Genomic DNA, 22,657 nt, shown 5'->3' with positions numbered 1-22,657 from the left:
GTCAGGGGGGTAGTCAGGAGGTCAGTAGTTTAATTACCCAGGAGGCAGAAGTGATTTTAATCCTTCTAATATTCCCTGTGTAACTGTTCTGGTAAGTATGTCAGAACCATTCAAAGTCTCCAAATTTAAGTTTCGGAGGGTTCCAGGCGCAGGGTAATTGCCCATCAGAAGTCCAAACTTCCCGGGCAATTCCTCGGGACTTCTGAGGGATTTCGTAACGTATCTAAGGGGGTATCTCCAGTGTATGACCATCCGGAGGTCAGAAGTTCAGAGCCAGTATGTAAGTGTTATTTTCTAACGGGATCTTGGAGTGTGTAAATACCCTGTTCATTAGGAAGATGTCATGTTTCTGCACCATTAGCGTGCTGATGTTTGAAATCTGCCCTAGATTGGAGGTATAAGAAATCAGTCTAATTCAAGGTTATGACAGACCATGGAGCCAAAAATTTTCAGGAATTCAAGCACAGCAGAAGTGGAAAAGAAACAATCTTTGGAGTGGGGTGGGCGCTGGGTGGATGTCAGGAAGCTGGTTTCAAACAGAGTAGTCTTTTAAGGTTATTTTCAGGAAGGTGAGATTTTTGCATGGGCAACTATTGGGTTTTTGAGGGAATTTCCTGGTACTGTTGTGAAATTCATGGGGCTGCATTCAACATTTGATTTTTAAGCTGCTTAGTGAAAACGTTTGCGTAATGGGTAACTTTTCTAACTCAGTACAGGAAACCAACACCTGGATAATTCCAGGTTCCAATCTTGTGCTGCATCTGCTTCACTCACACAGCACTATCATCAAACGTAAGTATCCTAGTTGGGCCAGCAGTGAGCTCAGCATCCAATTAAAGATGCAAAGTGTTACCAGGAGTTGCGAGCTGTCTGCAGAATGGCAAAGGCAGACAGCAACCATGTTGGGGCCTAACGCATCATTACAAAAGAGGACCTCAGAGAGCCACCAGCCTCAACGTGCTCAAAAGTGGCCAAACGGTCAAATGAAAGGTAATGTGTTTGACCCAGAGAAAGATCTCCCAGATCCCAAAATTATTCAGCATAAAGAAAAACTTTCACTTCTGCCCACATTGGACCCGGCAACTGTGTTCTAACATGCTCCGGGCTGTTCGAATGCGGTGATTTACATATTGAAAATCACCTTCAGGCCCTCCTCAGCCGATTAACAAGCTCCTCAAGGAGCTTAACAAGCCATCAATTGGAGCTGGGTGGGTTCCCATCAACCCCCTTGCCTGCACTTTGAAAATGCTAATACGTCCCACAGGCTTTGGAACAAAGACGTATCATCTGGGTGCACAATTTTCAAAGCACATGCACTTCGGTTTCAGCACCCACATGAAATTGAAAATCCTGACAGTTAATACATACATACTTACACATCTTCTTCAGTTTTCTGCCTGAAGGCAGGTGCTAGGAAAACTGGAAGGTCTGAAGGTGGATAAATCACCTGGACCAGATGGAATACACCCCAGAGTTCTAAAGGAGATAGCTGAAGAGATAGTGGAGGCGTTAGTGGTGATCTTTCAGGAATCACTCGAGTCAGGGAGGGTCCCAGAAGACTGGAAAATTGCTAATGTAACCCCCCTGTTTAAGAAGGGAGTGAGGCAAAAGACGGGAAATTAGAGGCCGATTAGCCTGACCTCGGTCGTTGGTAAGATTTTAGAGTCCATTATCAAGGATGAGATTTCAGAATACTTGGAAGTGCATGGTAAAATAAGGCAAAGTCAGCATGGTTTCATCAAGGGGAGGTCATGCCTGACAAATCTGTTAGAATTATTTGAGGAGGTAACAAGTAGGTTAGACAAAGGAGAGCCAATGGATGTTATCTACTTGGACTTCCAGAAGGTCTTTGACAAGGCGCCGCACAGGAGGCTGCTCAGTAAGATAAGAGCCCATGGTGTTAGAGGCAAGGTACTGGCATGGATAGAAGATTGGCTGTCTGGCAGGAGGCAGAGAGTGGGGATAAGGGGGTCCTTCTCAGGATGGTGGCCGGTGACTAGTGGAGTTCCGTAGGGGTCAGTGTTGGGACCACAACTTTTCACTTTATACATTAATGATCTAGATGAAGGAACTGAGGGCATCCTGGCTAAGTTTGCAGATGATACAAAGATAGGTGGAGGGACAGGTAGTATTGAGGAGGTGGAGAGGCTGCAGAAGGATTTGGACAGGTTAGGAGAATGGGCAAAGAAGTGGCAGATGGAATACAACGTGGGGAAGTGTGAGGTCATGCACTTTGGTAGGAAGAATAGAAGCATAGACTATTTTCTAAATGGGGAGAGAATTCAGAAATCTGGAGTGCAAAGGGACTTGGGAGTCCTAGTCCAGGATTTTCTTAAGGTTAACTTGCAGGTTGAGTCGGTAGTTAGGAAGGCAATTGCAATGTTGGCATTTATTTCGAGAGGACTGGAATATAAAAGCAGGGATGTGCTGCTGAGGCTTTATAAGGCTCTGGTCAGACCACATTTAGAATATTGTGAGCAATTTTAGGCCCCGTATCTCAGGAAGGATGTGCTGGCCCTGGAGTGGGTCCAGAGGAGATTCACGAGAAGGCTTAACATATGAGGAACGTTTGAGGACTCTGGGTCTATACTTGATGGAGTTTAGAAGGATGAGGGGGGGATCTGATTGAAACTTACAGAATACTGAAAGGCCTGGATAGAGTGGACGTGGGGAAGATGTTTCCATTAGTAGGAGAGACTAGGACCTGAGGGCACAGCCTCAGAGTAAAGGGAAGACCTTTTAGAACAGAGATGAGGAGAAACTTCTTTAGCCAGAGAATGGTGAATCTTTGGAATTCATTGCCACAGACGGCTGTGGAGGCCAGGTCATTGAGTGTATTTAAGACCGAGATAGATAGGTTCTTGATTGGTAAGGGGATCAAAGGTTACGGGGAGAAGGCGGGAGAATGGGGTTGAGAAACTTTTCAGCCATGATTGAATGGCAGAGCAGACTCGATGGGCCAAATAGCCTAATTTCTGCTCCTATGTCTTATGGTCTTATGATCTTTGGCAATTATGTGCCAAAGCACAGCAAAGTGATTTTTTACAATGGGTAGGGCGAGGAGGCGTACCCCAAGTCTACTTCAGCCAGAACAGGGATCAAAACTCATTTTGTTGCCATTAACCTGATCCACCTCTAGCTGACTAGCCAACTGAGCTAACTGGCCCCACACTTACATATATGTACATAAATATATATCATTCAAAGGAAAAATAATGACATTTTAAAATGTATTCATGCAGTTTATGTGTGTATTTTTTCAAATGTTCTCATTACTGAACCAATTTTACAGTAGATCTGGCTTTAGCTAAAAGATAACTTTGCTTTTTTCTTATGTCCAGAAGTCACTTACATCTTCTGTAAATGCTGGGCCATCTGGGCTATGTTATGTTTGGCTTTCCTCCCATCTATTATGAAATGCTTTGCAGTTGCTAAGTTCAATTGATGTTGGGAAAAAAGAATCCAAAATTACCTCTGATGGTAAAACGGCCCAAAACGGTGTATACATTAAAAGGACTGCTTAAAAAGAACAATATCTTAAAATGCATCTTGTCATCATTTTCTACTATGAAATTCACAATCTACATTTTTAATATTGCATTTTATATAACGCCTCACTTATTGATTAAAATATATTATGATTGATATAAATGAAACAAATTGAGGTTTTGTAAATCATTGAGGGATTTAAACAAGATTAAATTGAATCCAAGTTTCATTGAAATATTAATATTCTGTTCCACCATCTTCCTTCCCATACACACATACACACTTGCTCCCTCTCTCTCTCCTCACATGTTTATCTAAATCTTATAGCCGATAGCGTTTTAGCCAGAACAACTTACAGTTTAAAGCTTCACGTAATTTTACAACACCTTTGACAATCCTGTTAATTTCTAAGCCACCCAGTTTCCATGTGAATGATATTGACATATATGAATTAAAAACAGCACTGTGTATTACATGATATTGTGTTTCATTCCAAAACGTCATGATATGGTATGTAAAGGAAATCAAAGCCATGATCATAATAAGAACAAAAAATGAACATTGCACATGTAAACTGAATAGTTTATGTTAAGAAGAGCATGTTGTGTCCTTTATACCACATGTAATGGTGGATGCACTTATTTAGTCGCACAAAGCTACTGAACCACATGCTAATTAGAGTTAAAAAAACCTGTGATCTGCAATAGCTTGGTTCTGGCTTTTACAAAGGTACTTGTCTGCTTTTAATCAAGACCAAATGGTGAACTTCATTCCCAGCCTGCAAGTCGCTTGGAGAAACAGAGAGGAAGTTGTTCAAGGGAGGAAAAAATGGGGGAAAAAAGATAAACAGATGATGGTTGAAGAAAGTCTTTTCATAAATCTGGATACATAAGCTGTGGGCAGTCCTAGTGATCCAATTCAGGCACTCTGTCAAACTGGAAAGCTCTGTTGCTGCGTGTTTTATGTCAGCACAATTCTAATATGCTCAAGATGGAATTTACCCTTGTGAATTTACATTGTTGGTGGTTATCTGTTGCTCTGGAGGATTCTCAGGAAAGGTAATAATGCATGTTATCTACTTTAAAATCCATTATACTTAAAAATAAACAAATATGCTAAATAAATAAATAAATGCCACTACTATAATAAGATAAAATCAGCTCCTATTTTTAAGCAAACCTTTTGAGACTGAGATGGATTTTACACGTTATGTTTGTAACTAGTTAGAATAAGAAAAAAGTGGAATCAGATAGCTATACACAATGAGTTTAATCACTATACATCCTGCCAATACAGTATCTTCCCCGTTTGTATTATTTTGCTTCTTTGCGTCTTTTTTCTCATACACTTACTCACTCACTCGCACATGTATATACTTCTTAGAGGCAGGAAATAGTTTCCAGCCAGTCTGGGCCTGGTCATTGGGCCCCTTCACAAAACATTAGTTTCGTCTGAATTTTGGAGACAGGAGACGCTGGGAATAACTTACCAGGATTCAGTTCAGTTTAGTCTCATTCCTGCTACAGTATGTGTGCTTTCAGTATCACACGCTGAACAAAACTGCTTGGAGTAGGTCACTGATCTTATAAGGCAAACAAGAAAAAACGTTTAAAACTTCTGCACCAGAATTACGAACAGATTGTGGAATATAATGCTGTCAGTCATCTATCTGGATGTGTGTAATGTAGGTAAGATCTTACTTAAGTTTCTGTTATACAGTAGTTCTCGTAGTGGAAGCCTGTTACAGCCCAAGATGTTGAAGAGGTCGATGGTGAAATATATTTTACTGAATGGGCTGGCATTGTAAAGCATTGTAAAGTGGAGAGAACTATATTGGAAAAGAACACTTACTAAAACTAATCGGAGTAACATTAGCAAGATTGAGATGTTCAGATTTCATCCACAACCCGTTCAAAATCTGTAAGGAAGTTTTGTTTACAATTCTAAATGCCATCAATCTACCACATAAATAAATGCAACCTCATGGCATGCCTCTCTGCAAAAATAGACATATTTTAGAGTTATAGATAAATAAAAATGAAGCACCGTCTCTGTCACAATATTTACAATGCACACCTCGACAGATGACGATACCTGCGTACAATGCCACTTTTACTCTGTTCTGTACTTTTGATGTATTTTGGAGTTATAGTTGTTCTATGGTTATCCTATTTTACAAGCTGCTGACATTTGGTAAAGTACATTATTTCACAATGACTGCTTTGAACATGTCATATTTTTTACTACCGTTCAGCTGTAACAAATCAGTTTTGTATCTGTGTCTATGTATCTCACTGAATCTAATGGATTATCTGAGAATGAGTGCTTTATCTCTGCCATATCAACCAGGTCATTCAGAAAAGAAGAACGCAATTCAGCCTTTAAAGGACTGATTATCTTAAGATTGATAGTTTGCTGATATGGAAATCTGTGATTAGCATTTCTGAGATATTTAGATAAAGAAGCATGACCTTTGGGAGGTGGATTGTTTTGTTACTTTATTATTTATTGTTTCCCTCCTTGGCGTGTGTTCATATGTTTGCATTCTAAACCAGATTCTCAGGGGACAAGTTACATTGTCAGTTTTGATTAAAACAAATGTATCGCCTCAACTGATAGATATGTTGGCCAATGTGGAATAAAATACACAGCCCCATTTCTCGCTCTTTGCTCATGTCAGCTGAGGTAATGTTGGAGACTTTTGGTTCCCCAGCACCCTTGGGCCAGGAAGTGGACAATTTAGCCGGGATTCCCATTCCAGATTGCTATTCATTAAATCCTGCAGGAATGTGCACATCTGTCGACATCAAGTGAGAGCACGATCAGTTTTGGAAAAAGAAGCTGAATTTAATGCCCCCCCACCCCCTGAGGCGAGTTCGGAGACGGGTTGGGGCAGTGGGGAGGGTGAGGGTGGGGGTACCATTTAGTTGGTTAGGATGGTGCGGGGTGGGGACCCTGTGCCTTGCCGACTCCCCTGATCAAGCTCCGAGCAGAAAGGGTTAGGGCCTCCTTCCTGCCTGGAGACTAATTGAAACCCTTAAAGTAGCCACTTAAGGGACATTTATGGGCCTCATCCCACCACCAAAGGTGAGAGACTCGTCATACAGGAAGATCACTCAGTATTCCCTGTTAGGTTTGCTAGACTGCCACCAGTGGGGGAGGGGATCCCTTATTCAAAAGCACTATGTGCCCAATCAAGGAACCTGACTTTGGGAAGAGGCAGGCTGCCTCCCACCCAGCCCTTGTCCTGCTGTCTGGCAACCCCCACCCCGCAATCCCCATCCATCCCACATTCACCTCTGTTTGGGGATCCATGGCCAATCCTCCCTACAAGCCTGGGTGAAATATTAGCAGTGGCCACCATTCCTGGTGGCACTGTCGTACTGGTGAGCTTCAGTCTCTGATTGGCTGGCAGACCTCGGGGTCAGAGTTTCACCTGACTGGGGCCTTAATCAAGTGAGAGACCTGACGTTGTCCAGATAGGTGCTTGATTACCTGGTAATTGCAGTGGGCCTTCCAAAGAGAACTAATGTGGGGTTTCCACCACTTGTCTAACAGGTAGAAACATAGAAAATAGGAGTAGGAGTAGACCTTTCGGCCCTTCAAACCTGCTGCACAATTCAATATGATCATATCTGATCCTTTATCTCAAAACCGTACTCCCGCACTCTCCCCATACCCCTTGATGCCTTTAGAGGTCAGAAATCTATCAATTTCCTTCTTAGATATATTCACAGCCCTTTGTGGTAGAGAATTCCATAGGTTCACCACCCTCTGAGTGAAGAAGTTGCTCCTCATCTCAGTCCTAAATGGCCTATGCCATATCCTGAGATTGTGACCCCCTTGTTCTAGACCCCCCAGCCAGAGGAAACCTCATCCCTGCATCCAGTCTGTCCAGCTCTATCAGAATTTTATATGTTTCAATGAGATCTCCTCTCATTCTTCTAAACTCCAGTGAATACAGGCCTAGTCGACCCAATCTCTCCTCATACGACAATCCTACCACCCCAGAAATCAGTCTGGTGAACCTTTGCTGCACTCCCTCCATGGCAAGTATATCCTTTCTTAGGTAAAGAGACAAAAACTGCACACAATACTCCAGGTGTGGTCTCACCAAGGCCCTGTATAGCTGCAGTAAGACATCCTTGCTCCTGTACTCGAGTCCTCTCGCAATGAAGGCTAGCATACCATTTGCCTCCTTACCTGCTTGCTGCAGCTACATGTTTGCTTTTGGTGATTGGTGCACAAGGACACCCAGGTCCCTTTGTATATCAATATTTCCCAATCCATCACCATTGAAATACTCTACCATTCTGTTTTTCCTACCAAAGTGGATAACTTCACACATATCCATGTTATACCGCATCTGCCATGTATTTGCTCACTCACTCAACCTGTCTAAATCACCTTGAAGCCTCTTAACACCCTCCTCATCACTCATTCTCACCAAGTTTCGTATCGTCAGCAAACTTGGAAATATTACATTTGGTTCCCTCACCCGAATCATTGATATATATTGGTGGGCAAGACGCCAGTTGCATCCATTAAATTCTGCCAATAGTCACACATCTATGAAAGTGGATTATGGCCCATTTCACATAGGAATTTGACCATACAACAGTATTTGGAAGGTACCCTCAATTGTCAAATATGCTGCAACACACGTTGTGTGCAGGCAGACATAGGAAATGCTGGAGGATGGTCAGCATCATTGTGTAATATCTCAGGAGGAATCTGAAGCTTCAAGAGAGAAAAAGGGAAAAATAGAAGGGAAAAAGGACAAATCGATTAGCGCTAAAGGAAAAGCAAAAGGTCATTCATTTCTTGGAAAGGGGTTGCAATAATCCAAATTGAGTCAGTTCAGGCTCCTTGGCTCCATATTTAGATTTTGACCACTCTGGACCTACACCTTAAAAGAGGGGGCAGATATTTCAAAAGTCCTGATGAGAAGATTCTGTCTGAAGATGGAACTTCAATTAAAAAAAACCTTTTTCTCACATCTGATCCATGTTCGTGTAGCAAGGTAGGAGTAGATGATGCAGCCATTCATTCCCGATTATCTAGTGGGAAACTGAGGAAGTAGCCTTTACGCTGATATTGATACTGTCTGATATAGAATGCTGGTTGTTACCCATGAACATTTACATGATAAAATAATTTTACAGAGCAGTTTCGCTAACATTAAGAAGTATGGATAATATTTGTCACCATTTTGGGCTGATTAACCTGATTTCAAAATTGGAATTTCAGATGAGGGTTTGGTTTAAGAGATCAGATAAAAGCTTGAAACCCTTCAAAGACTTCAGGTTTTGAAATTCTAATCTCCATGCCTTGTTTAATATTCATCTTGTCATGTCCAGCACTTCACTGAGCCTCTCCACTGTCTTTAAATTATCAGACTGCTTGTCTCACATCCAGTACTGAATGAGCAAAAAATTCCACCAATTGCATATTGGGAAGATTGAAGCCATTGGGAAGAATTTAATGTTGGCAATGGGAGTTTCTCCTGCTGGTTGCAGAAACAGTAAGAGCCCCATATCGTCTCCATTGGAGAAGGCCCACTGGGGGCTCAGGAGGAGGCTGAGATGAATCATCCACTCCATACTTCTGGCTGAAGATGGTTGCAATTACTTCAGCCTTGACTTTTGCACTGACGTGCTGGGCTCCCCCATCATTGAAGATGGAGATATTTGTGGAGCCTCCTCCTCCAGCCAGTTTAATTGTCCATCACCATTCACAGTTGGATGTGACAAGACTGCAGAGCTTTGATCTGATTCGTTGGCTGTGGGATCACTTAACTCTGTCTATCGCATGCTGCTTCCACTGTTTGGCATGCACATTTTCCTGTTATATCTTCACCAGGTTGACACCTCAGTTTTAGGAATGCCTGGTGCTGCTCCTGGCATGCCCTCCTGCACTCTTCATTGAACCAGGTTTGATCCCTTTGCTTGATGGTAATGTTAGAGTGGGGGATATGCTGGGTTACAGATTGTGGTTGAATACAATTCTGCTGCTGCTGATGATGATGACCTACAGAACCTTATGGATTCCCAGTTTTGAGTTTCTGGATCTGTTCTGAATCTATCCCATTTAACATGGTGGTTGTGCCACACAACACAATGAAGGGTATGTTTAATCTGAAGATGGGAAACCTAAGACTTACATTTATATGTTGAAACTTTTCACACATTTATTAGTTCTGAAGTGCAGTGACATTTATTATTTAGACAAATGTTGCTACTATTCTCCACCAATGGCATTTCATCAGCAGCAGTGAGATGAAATGCCAGTTTATCTGTTATTATTTGATGCTATCAGTTGGAGGAGGAATGGTGGCCAGGACTTTGGAAGAACTCAGAAGCCCAACTTTCCTTTAAATAGTGCCATGGGATCTTTAATGTCCACCTAATCCATCAGACCTTGGCTAAATGCCTCATCCAAATGTAATATCTTCCATAATGCAGCATTCCCTTAATGCTGTACTGAAGTACCAACCTGCATTGTGAGTTCATAAGGCACTTGAAGCCATGACTTTGAGGTGTATTTTTGCTGTTGAAGTTTGACTGTTTAGTGTTACACAACTCTTGAGTGCTGGAGAAATGCTTTATGTATTTCCCTAAATTTTCTTTACAAAATTTGGAATCACAAATTCTACACAATCGTTTTTACTGTTATAACAAGCAAAATGTGTGCATAAAAGCAGCAAAGTATTTTCAGAGCTGGGAGAGTTAAGTACCAGACAATCTAACCCGGGCTGGAACTTTGTTCGTACATACACTGATCAAACGTTTGATGTCTGTTTGAGGCAAAGTGATAACATATGTGCAAGTACGCACACACAAAAGCTATGCAGAGTAAATGTTAAGTAATTTAGATGTATTAGGATCCCACATCTGTGAATGTATTGTGGCTTCTGTTTTACAGCAGATAATGGTGCATGGCTATACCTCTGTCTTCCTTTTAAGCTTCTAGCTATCAAACCTCCTATCTGTATCTTGTTGTATGAAGCCTGTAGCCCAGTGGTCAATCAGAGCCATGCCTCTGCTCTATTAAAGCATTGCTCAGTGTGGACTAGAGTGGACTAGAGAGCACTGGAGTGCTGCTTTTAGCTGTATTAGAGTGCTTAAGTTGGAGTTTGGTGATTGAGGGACTTTTAAGATTTAATTTAAGGGTTAATTTAAATCTAAAGTCTAGTCTTTCTTTAATTTAGCAATTTACTAAAAGTTACTCTTTGGGTTGGGAGAAGGTGAGATTTAGTCCAGCTTTAAAACTGGGGGTATACAAGCTCTGCTTGCAACTGCAGCTAGTTAATTAGATAACTGGCTTAAACAGGTTTTCAGAAGCTAGATTCAGAGAGCATAAAAGCAAGCCATCTACAGTGCTGCCTTGTCTGCACTTGGGTGCTGCTTTGGCTGCATTAGAGTACTTAAGTTGGAGTTTGGTGAATGAGGGAGTTCTGTGAAGATGGAAGGAGGTGATCCTTTCATTTTTGACCATTCCTCAGGAAGAAGAGCGGCAGCCTTGGTAAGTAGGACGTGGTGAGTATTTCTACTGTCCTTAATATTCTGTAATCTAGAGGAAGTTAAAGTGAAGGGAGTAATTTAAGGGTAAGTCATGGCAGGGCAGCTCAGCCAAGTGGAGTGCTCCTCCTGTGAAATGTGGGAAGCCAGGGACAATTCCAGTGTTCAGGGCAATCATGTGTGTAGGAAGTGTCTCCAGCTGCAGCTAATCGAAATCCGTGTATCAGAGCTGGAACTGCGGCTGAGTCACTGTGGAGTATCCACAAGGCTGAGATCTTCGTGGATAGCATACACAGTGAGGTGGTCACACCACAGGTAAAAAGTGCACAGGCAGAAAGGGAATGGGTGACTGCCAGACAGAGTATAAGCACTAGGCAGGTAGTGCAGGAGTCCCCTGGGTCCATCTCCCCCTCTAACAGATTTTCCATTTTGGATACTTCTTGGGGAGATGGTTTCACAGGGGAATGCAGCAACAGCCAAGTCCATGGCACCATGAGTGGCTCAGCTACACAGAGAGGGAGAAAAATGAGTGGGAGAGCAATAGTGATAAGGGATTCTATTGTAAGGGGAACAGATAGATGTTTCTGCGGCCGCAGACGTGACACCAGGATGGTATGTTGCCTCCCTGGTGCCAGGGTCAAGGATGTCACTGAGTAGCTGCAGGACATTCTGATGGGGGGAGGGTGAACAGCCATAAGTCGTGGCCCATTTCAGTACCAATGATATAGATTAAAAAAGGGATGATGTCCTGAAAGCAAAATATAGGGAGCTAGGAAATAAATTAAAAAGCAGGACCTCAAAGGGAGTAATCTCAGGATTACTGCCAGTGGCACAAGCTAGCAAGGTCAGGAATAGGACAATAGGCCAGATGAATGTGTGGCTGGAGCGATGGTGTAGGAGGGGGTATTTAGATTCCTGAGGCATTGGGACTGATTCTGGGGAAGGCGGGATCTGTACAAGCTGGACAGGTTACACCCCCGCAGGACCAATGCCAATGTCCCAGCGGCGGTATTCGCTAGTATTGAGGGTTTAAACTAGAATGACAGGGGGATGGGAACCTGAGTGAGGAGATACAAGAGAGAGAAACAAAGATAGGAATGAAAGTCGAAAGCAAAAGTGGAAGGCAGAGGAAACAAGGGCTAGCAGCAAATAGGGCCATAGTACAAAAAAAGCTAGGTAAAAATGTTAAAATGACAAGCCTAAAGGCACTGCATCTGAATGCATGGAGCATTCTTAATATGGTAGATGAATTAACAGTGCAAATTGATGTAAAGGGGTGCAACATGATTGCGATTACAGACACGTGGCTGCAGGGTGACCAAGGCTGCAAACTGAATATCCAAGGGTATTCAATATTTAGAAAGGGCAGGCAAAAACTAAAAGGAGGTAGGATGGCATTATTAGTTAAGGATGAAATCAATAGTAAGAGAGAATATTGGCTCAGAAAATCTAGATGTAGAATCAGTCTGGGTGGAGCTAAGAAGCAACATGGGGCAGAAAACATTAGTGGGAGTTGTCTTTAGGCCTCCAAACAGTAGTGATAGGATAGGGGACACATTAATTAGGGGAAAAATAGAGTATGAGACTAAACTTGCAAGTAACATAAAAGCAGACTGTAAAAGTTTCTATAAGTATGTAAAAAGAAAAGGATTAGTGAAGATAAATGCAACGGGAAAATTTATAGTAGAACAAGAACATGGGAGAGCGATTAGACAACTACTTTAGTTCTGTATTCACGCAGGGAGACACAAGTAACTTCCCAGAAACACTAGGGAACCAAGGGCCTAGTGAGAAGGAAGAACTGAAAGAAATTAGTATTACTAAAACAATAATGCTGGAGAAATTAATGGGACTGAGGGCTGAATTTTCCCCCTGTCGGGGGTTGGAAGTTGATGGGCGGGCGCGTACAGGCGTGCTTCCGATCGGCCCTCCCGATCGGAGGCATGCCGCCATTTTACTTGGGTGGGCCAGTTAAGGCCCGCCCAGCGTGACATCCACAGGGAAGTGCTATGTGCTCCCTGTGTGGGCAGGGGAGAATCCCAAAATTGAAAGTGCGCTCTTTCACGCATGCGCACAAAAGAGCGCACATCTCCCTGAGGCTAAGTGCTGCCTCAGGGAGATTGGCTGTACATGTAAAAAAGATAAAAATAGAAAAAAAAAATTTCCCTTACATGTCCCCTCATGTGACAATGTCACATGAGTTGGGACATGTCCATAATTTTCACAAAATTTTTATTAAAATTATTTAAAGCCTACATGAAACCTCATCCCGCTCGTGGATGAGGTTTCATGTTTTTTTTGGTTCCTGCTGGGGCTCCTGGTCTGCCTGCCAATCTTAAGGTTGGATGGGCAGGTCCTTTAATTGCTTAATTGACCCTGTCAATGGCCTCAACTGGCCATTGACAGGTCGGCAGGCACACAGTTGCTTTCGCTGAGCTCCCGCCTTCCTGAAAATTTAAATCGGGTGCTCCCCCCGACGTCACCGTGCATCATTTTACACGTCAGCGAGCGGGCCTCGCCCCCGCTCACCGACTCGTAAAATTCTGCCCTGAAAGCCGATAAATCCCCAGGGCCCGATAATCTACATTCCAGGTTACTAAAGGAGGTGGCCATAGGAATAGTGGATGTGTTGGTTATCATCTTCCAAAATTATTTAGATTCTGGAACAGTGCCAGCAGATTTGAGGATGGCAATTATAACCCCACCATTAAAAAAAGGATGGAGGGATAAAACAGTGAATTACAGGCCGGTTAACCTAACATCGGTAGTAGGGAAAATGTTAGTTTCTATTATAAAAGATGTGATAACAGGACACTTAGAAAATATCAACGGGATTAGACAAAGTCAACATGGATTTATAAAAGGGAAATCATGTTTGACAAACCTACTGGAGTTTTTTGAGGACATAACCAGTGGAAAAGAAAAGGGAAAACCAGCAGATGTGGTGTACCTGGATTTTCCGAAAGCTTCTGATAAAATCCCACATAAGGGGTGGAATTTTATGGCAGTGGGATTTTACAGTGCTGCCAAATCCAATGGGGCAGAATCTTCTGCCTGTCGGGTGGGCAGGCCCGACCCAATCTCTGGCGGGCAGGGAGCCGATCCCCGCCAGAGAAGCAGGCCCCACCGCCATTTCAAGTGGGTGGGCCAATTAAGGCCCACCCAGCGTGACATCCAGCGGGAAGCGCTATGCGCTCCCTGTGCAGGCGGGGTGGGGGGGGATTTCCCCAAAGGCGAGAGTGTGCTCTTTCGCGTATGTGCTGCCTCAGGGAGATCGCTAACACTTTTAAAAACATTAAAAATAGAAAAAAAAATCCTTAACACATCCCCCTCATGTGACAATGTCACATGAGATGGGACATGTTCATAAATGACACTAAAACTTTATTAAACTGTTTAAAACCCTACATGAAACCTCATCCCACCGGTGTATAAGGTTTCATGTTTTTTCTATTGCCCGCCGGGGCTCCTGGCCTGCCCGCCAATCTTAAGGTTGGACGGGCAGGTCCTTTAATTGTTTTAATGATCCTGTCAATGGCCTCAATTGGCCATTGACAGGTCGGCGGGCCCGCAGCTGATTTTGCTGCACCCCCGCCTTCCTGAAATTTAAATGGGGCAGGATGACGTCGGGGGTTCCTCCCAACGTCATCCCGTGTCATTTTACACATCAGCAAGCGGGCCCCGCCCCCTGCTTGCCGACAGCAAAATTCAGCCCAATGGAGTTTAGAATGGCTTGCCGCATTTTACAGCCCCATTCCCGCCGCAAGGTGGTCAAGAAGTTAGTGTGTAAGATTAAAGCACAATGGATTACCCGTAATATATTGGCATGGCTTGGGAATTGGTTAGCAGACGGGAAACAGAGAGTAGGTATAAATGGGTCTTTTTCGGAGTGGCAAGCAGTGACTAGTGGGGTACCACAGAGATCTGTGCTTGGGAGTTGAATGAGTGGGTAAATACATGGCAGATGCAGTATAATGTGGATAAGTGTAAAGTTATCCACTTTGATAGGAGAAACAGAAAACAGAATAACAGAATTATTTAAAGGATTGAAAAATGGTGATGTACAAAGTGACCTGGGTGTCCTTGTACACAAATCATGAGAGGACTTGAGTACAGGAGCAAGGATGTCTTACTGCAGCTGTACAGAGCCGGTGAGACCACACCTGGAGTACTGTGTGCAGTTTTGTCTCCTTACCTAAGAAAGGATATACTTGCTATCGAGGGAGTGCAGCAAAAGTTTACTAGACTGATTTCTGAGATGGCAGGATTGTCGTATGAGGAGAGATTGGGATGACTAGGCCTGTATTCACTGGAGTTTAGAAGAATGAGAGGAGATCTCATTGATACATATAAAATTCTGACAGATGAATAGACTGGATGCAGGGATGATATTTCCTCTGGCTGGGGGGTCTAGAACAAGGGGTCACAATCTCATGATATGGGGTAGACCATTTAGGACTGAGATGAGGAGAAACTTCTTCACTCAGAGGGTGGTGAACCTGTGGAATTCTCTACCACAGAGGGCTGTGGAGGCCAAGTCACTGAATATATTTAAGAAAGAAATAGATAGATTTCTGAGGCAGGATTTTACACGTCGGCGAGCAGGGGCGGGGCCTGCTCGCCGATGCATAAAATGACGCGCGGTGACATGGGCCGGAACTTCCAACGTCACCGCACGTCATTTAAATTTTCAGGAAGGCAACAAAATCAGCTGCGCGCCCGACGACCTGTCAATGGCCAATCGAGGCCATTGACAGAGTCAATTAAGTAATTAAAGGACCTGCCCGTCCAGCCTTAAGGTTGGTCGGCAGGCCAGGAGCCCCAGCGGCAACTAAAAAAAGCATGAAATCTCATGCACAGGCCAGATGAGGTTTCATGTAGGTTTTAAAAAATTTTAATAAAGTTTTTGTGAAAATTATGGACATGTCCCAACTCATGTGACATTGTCACATGAGGGGAGATGTTAGGGAAATTAAACTTTTCTATTTTTAGGTTTTTTACATTTTGAGCCGATCTCCCTGAGGCTGCACTTAACCTCAGGGAGATGAGTGTGCTCTTTCGTGTACATGCGCCCATCCCTGCTCACCAAGCTGAAGATTCAGGCCCATGTTCCTATGACTAATAGTCTCCTGAAGAATAAGTGTTGACAGTTCTTATGCACAGGTTCATGGGTAAAAGAAGTAACTGTTCTCTGCTACCTTAGCTGCTTATTAAAGAGACTTTGTTTCTTTCCTTGTCCCTCCTGTCTTGCAGGCACTGACTCCTCGAGGCAGGTAGCGGGAGTTTGGAAAATTCCCAGCTCGGTCCGCTCACCTCAGGAAAAAGTGCCCACAAGGTGGGGTCTTCATGCCAGAGGATGGGTTGGAACCGGGCCAGCTGACCCAGGAAAGAGGTCGGAGGCAGCCACAGGGGCTGTCAGGTGCAGAGGTGGGCTGTTTAAAAGGCCTGCCTTGGTGCGGTGGGACTTTGTCTAAGTTAGAATAAAACAGAAAGGCACTCCAGCCCTCATCCGTCATACCCCCTCAATCCCCACATATCCCCCATGCTCCATCCATGCCACCTCATGCCTGTCACTCACCCCCACGGTCCCTAATGCCCCATATGTCACTCCAGTCACCCCAATGGCCCCTCACGCCTCCTATGGCAATCTATAGGACCCACCCACCCATAGCAGCTCATTTCCCCTATGCCAAGCTATGGTGCTCCAACCACCACCCCCCATCACCTTTTGTGTCCCCTATGCTGAACTGTGGCACCTATATGTCCATGGACGACCCTCCCCCGCCATATACTGTATAGAACCAATGAACCCTATAGTGACAGTTGGGTGCATAAGAAAAAGGCTTTAAAAATAAATCATTCATTCATTACTTTCCACTATGTTAAAAATAAAGTCATTTTACTACAGGGCAATAAAAGTGTCAATCATCCAAACCTTTTAAAGTATTAATAAAAGAAACTGCAAGCCCTTGAAATTAATTAATCTTATGTAAATAAACATTATGAAATTGACAGCAGAGATCAGAGTGCCAGGGCTGTCAATCAAGCCATGTTTTTTTCTGGGCCACAGCTGTTTCAACAAAATTAATGGATGTCAGGGCTCTCAGCCAAGACTGCGGAGTGGATAGCTTGGCACAGGGGACTTAAGGATAACCTTTTGAACTCACCTTTTGAAAGATCCCATCAGGTGGGCTAAGTTCACCACTCATCTGAGGGGACGTGAACCATGACTCTTTAAAAACCTGGCCCAGATCCTTGTGGAGGAGTCAGAGATATCTATCTCCGCAATGGAGCAAGCCAGGTCGGATGTTCTGATTGTGGGCTTTTGACCTGAACCAGCCCACACCCTTTAAAGGCACTCCCAAAAATCAGACAGCCCAGGAATGGGGTCAGGAATCTCAGAATCTGGACCTGCCCACCATTTTTAAAGGGTTCCCAAGCCATTCTAACTCGGTGAAAATCCAGCCCATGATTACTCACAAGTGTCAGTAGCTCTAATACCTTAACCAAATAGCCATTCTTAATATATGTGAGCCCTGTGACTGGTGTCAACAGATTGAGTTAGTTGTGGAGGACTCCACTGCTGAGCACAATGTTATCATCTTCTGACTGACAGTCATATGTGTTCCCTTTACAAAGGTCAGTGGATAGTTTTTGGGAGCAAAAATGCTACCATTTTGTTTTTTGCTTTCCTTCTTCTGGAGACCATGAAGTCAATTTTGGCATTCTGCAGCTGGCCTGGCTGAGATTAGCTAACTCAGCTCAAATCTAAGATCTTTAAATCTTCAAGATATAAGAGAAAGCATTTTGCCAAACGATTTTTCATGAACGCAATGACCCTTCAAATGTGTACTTGCGTCAGACCTTCCCTGAGCTTCAATTGCAGTATTTGTAAATGTTATGACAATACAGCTTCATTTTCAGATACCAAGATCACCAATGTTTGCACTACATTAGGTGGAGAAACTGAGCACAGCACAGAAAAGTGAGGGGGCATTACTTCTGCCTGCCTATTCCTAGTGTATTTTCAATAAAGGAAAAACATTGATCTCTTTAGAGGACACTTCTCTTGCTAAAAACGGCTTCTGGTTTGTGATTTATTTTGAAGAGTCAATAGTCCAGAAATTCCATAGTTGGACACTAGCAGACAAATGCTTAATGCATACACACCTCTCCCCTGCCAACAGAATACTCCCATAAATTCCTTCCTCCAATCCATTTCCAAATGCTGAATTATAATTTGTGGAGGCCTTTTGAGGAGATATCAATGACAAAAAAAAGTTACAATTTAAATCATAACTCAACTTGCTCTAGTCAAAGTTACTTGACAGAATCTTAAATGTCCTATAATTAATGAGTGCTTCTGCAGTATGCTGTTCATATCCTTCTTAAAAGGTCTATGGTAAACCTTTTTGTCAAACTTGTGAAAGAATTTTTGAGATCATGCATTGTCTACTGAGCCCACCTACCCTTGTTTTTCCCCCTTATCCCACCTCCCATTTCCTTCCAACCTTTCGGCCAAACTTATCGGGCTGAATTTTCCGTTTGTCAGGCGGGCTGCGCCGCCATTTTACGTGGGCGGGCCTTAAGCGTGACATCCACCAGGAAGCGCTGTGCGCTCCCTGTGCGGGTGGGGGGAATCCCTAGAATCGAGAGTGCGCTCTTTTGCACATGCGCACAAAAGAGCGCACTCATCTCCCTGAGGCTAAGTGCTGCATCAGGCAGATCGCCTCTACTGTCAACAATATTATAAATAGGGGAAAAAAAATTCCCTTACACGTCCCCTTATGTGACAATGTCACATGAGGTGGGACATGTTCATAATTTCCATAACAAGTTTATTAAAATTTTTAAAACCCTACATCCACCGGCGGGATGAGGTTTCATGTTTTTTCTAGTTCCCGCCGGGGCTCCTGACCTGCCTGCCAACCTTAAGGTTGGACGGACAGGTCCACTAAGTTGATCTGTCAATGGCCCCAATTGGCCATTGACAGGTTGGCGGGTGCACAGCTGATTTTGCTGCGCTCCCATCCTCCAGAAAATTTAAATGGGAAGGGTGATGTCGGGAGTTCCGCACGACGTCATCCCACATCATTTTACATGTTGGCGAGTGGGCCCCGCCCCCACTCGCCAACAGTAAAATCCTGCCCATCATGTGCCCAAGCAGGAATTTGGTTCCTAGACCCAAATCAATGTTGTTCTGGCTGGATTGCCAAGAGGAACATGGGAACAGCCAATGGAGACTCTCTGTTTGATTTTCTGTCTGCCCTGTGGGAAGATGGTTGACCTCTCCTTGGCATTAATCTTCAGCGGCACAGCTAAGAATGGGAACGCAACAAAATGAATGACAAGACTTCTGCTTCCCAGTGCAATCTATGTATAGTGTTATTTGTTTGAAAAAGCTCAAACTGATGCCTACTGTTACATGATCGGGGCAGAATCATCCCAGGTTTGTGCTAAGTGCGGTAGTGAGCGGGAAAAATGACATTTTACCTGCCGACTGCAATGGTGGCTTCTCACGCCGTTTCGTCCCAATCCCACCGCATTAATTATGCATTCCCAGGAAACAAGCTGTTTCAATGGCGGGCAGGCTCTCATTCACCCGCCTCGCCATCACCTCGCTGAGCGCCATATTTAAAATGCAGCCGCACGCACACCTCTCAGTACTTCCAGTCCAGGATTGTTGCACAGAAGTCATGGCCCCAAGAGGCAAAAAGACTGCAGCCACCCCCTGGTTCAATGACACATCCCTCGAGCACCTTTTGGATGCAATGGAGGCCTGCTGTGTTGTCCTCTATCCCAGCTCTGGCCACATGATGGGCAGCAAAATCACCAATCCGGCTTGGGTGGCGTTAGCAGCGGTGGTCAGCTCCAACACCCTGCAAAAGAGGACAGCCAACCAGTGCCACAAGAGGATGAATGATCGCCTCTGTTCCACCGGGGTAAGTCATTCTTCTCATCACTCTCAACTCACACACTCCCAAATCCATTACACATCCACAGGGATCTCACACCTCAAAGGACAACACCACTAACTCTCACACACACCCTCACATCTCCATCAGGCTCATATCCTCTGGAGCTTGCGTCCACATCCTGTCCATGTGTCCTGCTCACCATCTGTTTTCATGCAGGAGAAGCTGACTCACATCAGCAGTGAGAGGTCCTGGACCGGGGTGGAGTGGCCCACATTAGGCCCCTCACTCACTTTGAGGAACGTGCCATTGTGCTGACTGGTGAGGGTGTGGGCCGTGCCTGCGGTGATGGTGAGGTCGGGGGTGAACACCCTCGTAAGGAACCTGCACCACACCATCCCTCTCTCAATGCAACTGTGAGTTTTCTCTCGCTCCTGCTTTTCACTCTGCTGCTGTGCACTAATTATGTCTACTTTGGTTCACAGGGAGCTCTGCCAAGCAACTGACGCCCTCAGCCAGCCAGTCCCTCAGCTCCATCCACATCCTCATCTGCAGTCAAGAGGACTCTTCCTCCAGTGAAGAGCTGGAAGGAAGCAGCCTGGAAGACCCATCGCAGCGCTTACCCACACCCTCCACCAGCGCAGAGACACACACCTCAGTGGGACCTAGATCTAGAGCAAGCTCAGATTCACAATCTGGTAGTCAACACATGGATACGCATCCACAGCAGGAGGAGGCAGGTTCGGCTGAGCTCTCCAGCGTTTGGAGAACTGCTGGGGAAGAGGCATCTGTGAGGTCCGAATCAGATGACAAACTTCTGGGTTTGGCTTTCCAACTCATCACAGAGAGTCAGCAGAAGGAGTGGGAACATCACGCAGAGCTGTCGGAAGCCCTCAACAGAGTGGCACTTGAGTCAGAGGAGTGCGTCTGTCTGCTCCCTGATGAAGTGGTGCCCACATATACATGTATAGAGGTCTCCATGGGGAAGATTGGGGATGCCACAGGGACCCTGGTCGAGCAGAATGCGGACATGTGTGCAAACGTGCACTCCGTCGCAGGAGCCATGGGTGAGTTCCTGCAGTGGCGATGCGATAGGGAAATGGGGCACCTCGACGTACCTCCAGGTGCTCCTTCCCCTAAAGGAGTTAGGCCGAGGTCCTCAGGCACCCAAAGGAGGAGAAGTGGCAGGTGGACATCCCTGGGTCATCGACTCAGGAATCTCAGAGGCTGCCCACTCCCTCCAAGCCCCCTTTGCCTGTGAGGCCCTCAACCTCATTCTCTATCACCACAGAGGGAGCAGCTGGCCCACATGAGGACAGCCAAAGCAAGCTGGGGCCCCCAAGGCCTCAGCTCTCCAGAGGACCCACGCCGAAGACATCAGAGACAACGGGACCAACCATTGCACAGGCTGTCTTCACCCCTGCTGCCGATGTCCGGGCAGCACCTAGATGTCTAAGGCATTCAAAAATTAAGAAACTCTGATCACAGTTGGTTGCACGGGTGAACACATTTTGTCACTTTACAATCTGGAAACATATGCACTTTCACCGCATAACATGCAGTGGTGTCTTTCAGCTTCATTGACAAGCTTTGCAAGTCCTCCCACTGCAAACCTCCCACTAGCAGTTCAGCTGCACACAGCTGGTCCATGAGTGTTTCTGGAGGGAGAAGTGTGCATGTGTGTATCGGACAGGACTTTTCGGAGCCTCATGCAAGCACTCTCCCACGCATGCAGATCCTTCCACATCACGCTCATCTCAATGTCCTGAGTATTCTCAGTGCTGCCTGCTGGGGCTCTCTTCAGTTGTCCATCTGAGCTGAGCTGCATCTCCACCCACCCACTGTTCACACTCACAGACAGCACCTGATCTCACCCACCACGGCTCTCGTTTCACCTTCGATTTAGCCAGCATGGTGGTAATACAGTTTTTCGTACACTCCCCCATTCTTCCCCCTCCCTCAGTCACCCATTTCCTTTCCCCCATCACTGTTGACCACCCCCCCTGGCATCACCTTCCACCTACACTCCGTGACCTACCGGTACGATCCTTTTCTTTAGGGGATGTCCAGGTGAACGTGCACTTTCCCTTCCTCCCTGAAAATCCCACCCAGATTAGCCTCCCCAACCTCCTCCTTCCCACCCCCAGGGTCCGTGCCTGCCTCCGAGTCCCCACCAACTACCCTCGCCGTCCCTTCTACCACTACTGCCGAACACTCACCTTCCCACTCTACCACCTCACTCAGTCATTCTCACCATTCCCTAGTACCATGCACACCCTCAGTTCACTCCCCAGGAGGCAGTTATGGACTCATCAGAGCCCTCCCTTGTATGTTCACCTGGACATCCTCCCCTCTGGACTCCTTCCACCCTTGTAACCCCTTTCCCCCTTGGAACCATTCTCCCCATGGATGCCCTTCTCCCCTTGGAAGTTCATCCCCCCCCCCCCCCCCCGACTCTTCCCCCTTAGTCCTGCCCCCTTCCTGGCTCCTTCAGATATCCTTACTTCTCCTGCTACCCTTAGTCCTTCCGCATTCTGGACTCCCTTCTCCAGCCTTAATTCTTTCTCCAGCCTTAGTCGTTCTTCTTTCCAAACTCCTTCCTCCACTTTTACTTCTTCCTCTACCCTTACTCTCTCTCCCCTCTCCGCACTCCTTCCACCTCCCCCGTACTCCATCCTCCAACCTTACTCCCTCCCCTCTCCGCACTCCTTCCTTCCCCTGGACTCCTTCCTT

The 22,657-nt window shown here is 45.2% G+C and overlaps 1 protein-coding gene across 5 annotated transcripts in view; it reads left to right on the top strand.

Moving 5' to 3' along the window:
• The first annotated feature begins 4,281 nt into the window (after positions 1 to 4,281).
• dlc1 (DLC1 Rho GTPase activating protein) overlaps positions 4,282 to 22,657 on the top strand; it is a 585,847-nt gene continuing 567,471 nt past the window's right edge. For 2 of the 5 annotated variants that reach the window (XM_078548306.1, XM_078548283.1), the window contains exon 1: positions 4,282 to 4,547. The gene's annotated coding sequence lies outside the window, so the exon portion shown is untranslated. Of the gene's footprint in view, positions 4,548 to 4,920; positions 5,178 to 22,657 lie in introns of those variants that run through there. The other 3 variants (XM_078548313.1, XM_078548300.1, XM_078548292.1) reach the window with 3 other exon arrangements.

Source organism: Cetorhinus maximus, chromosome 1 (genome assembly GCF_964194155.1).
Source record: "Cetorhinus maximus chromosome 1, sCetMax3.hap1.1, whole genome shotgun sequence".
NCBI classification, from domain to species: Eukaryota; Metazoa; Chordata; class Chondrichthyes; order Lamniformes; family Cetorhinidae; genus Cetorhinus; species Cetorhinus maximus.
Note: the sequence above shows the minus strand (reverse complement) of the source record. Positions and strands in the feature narration are given on the sequence as shown.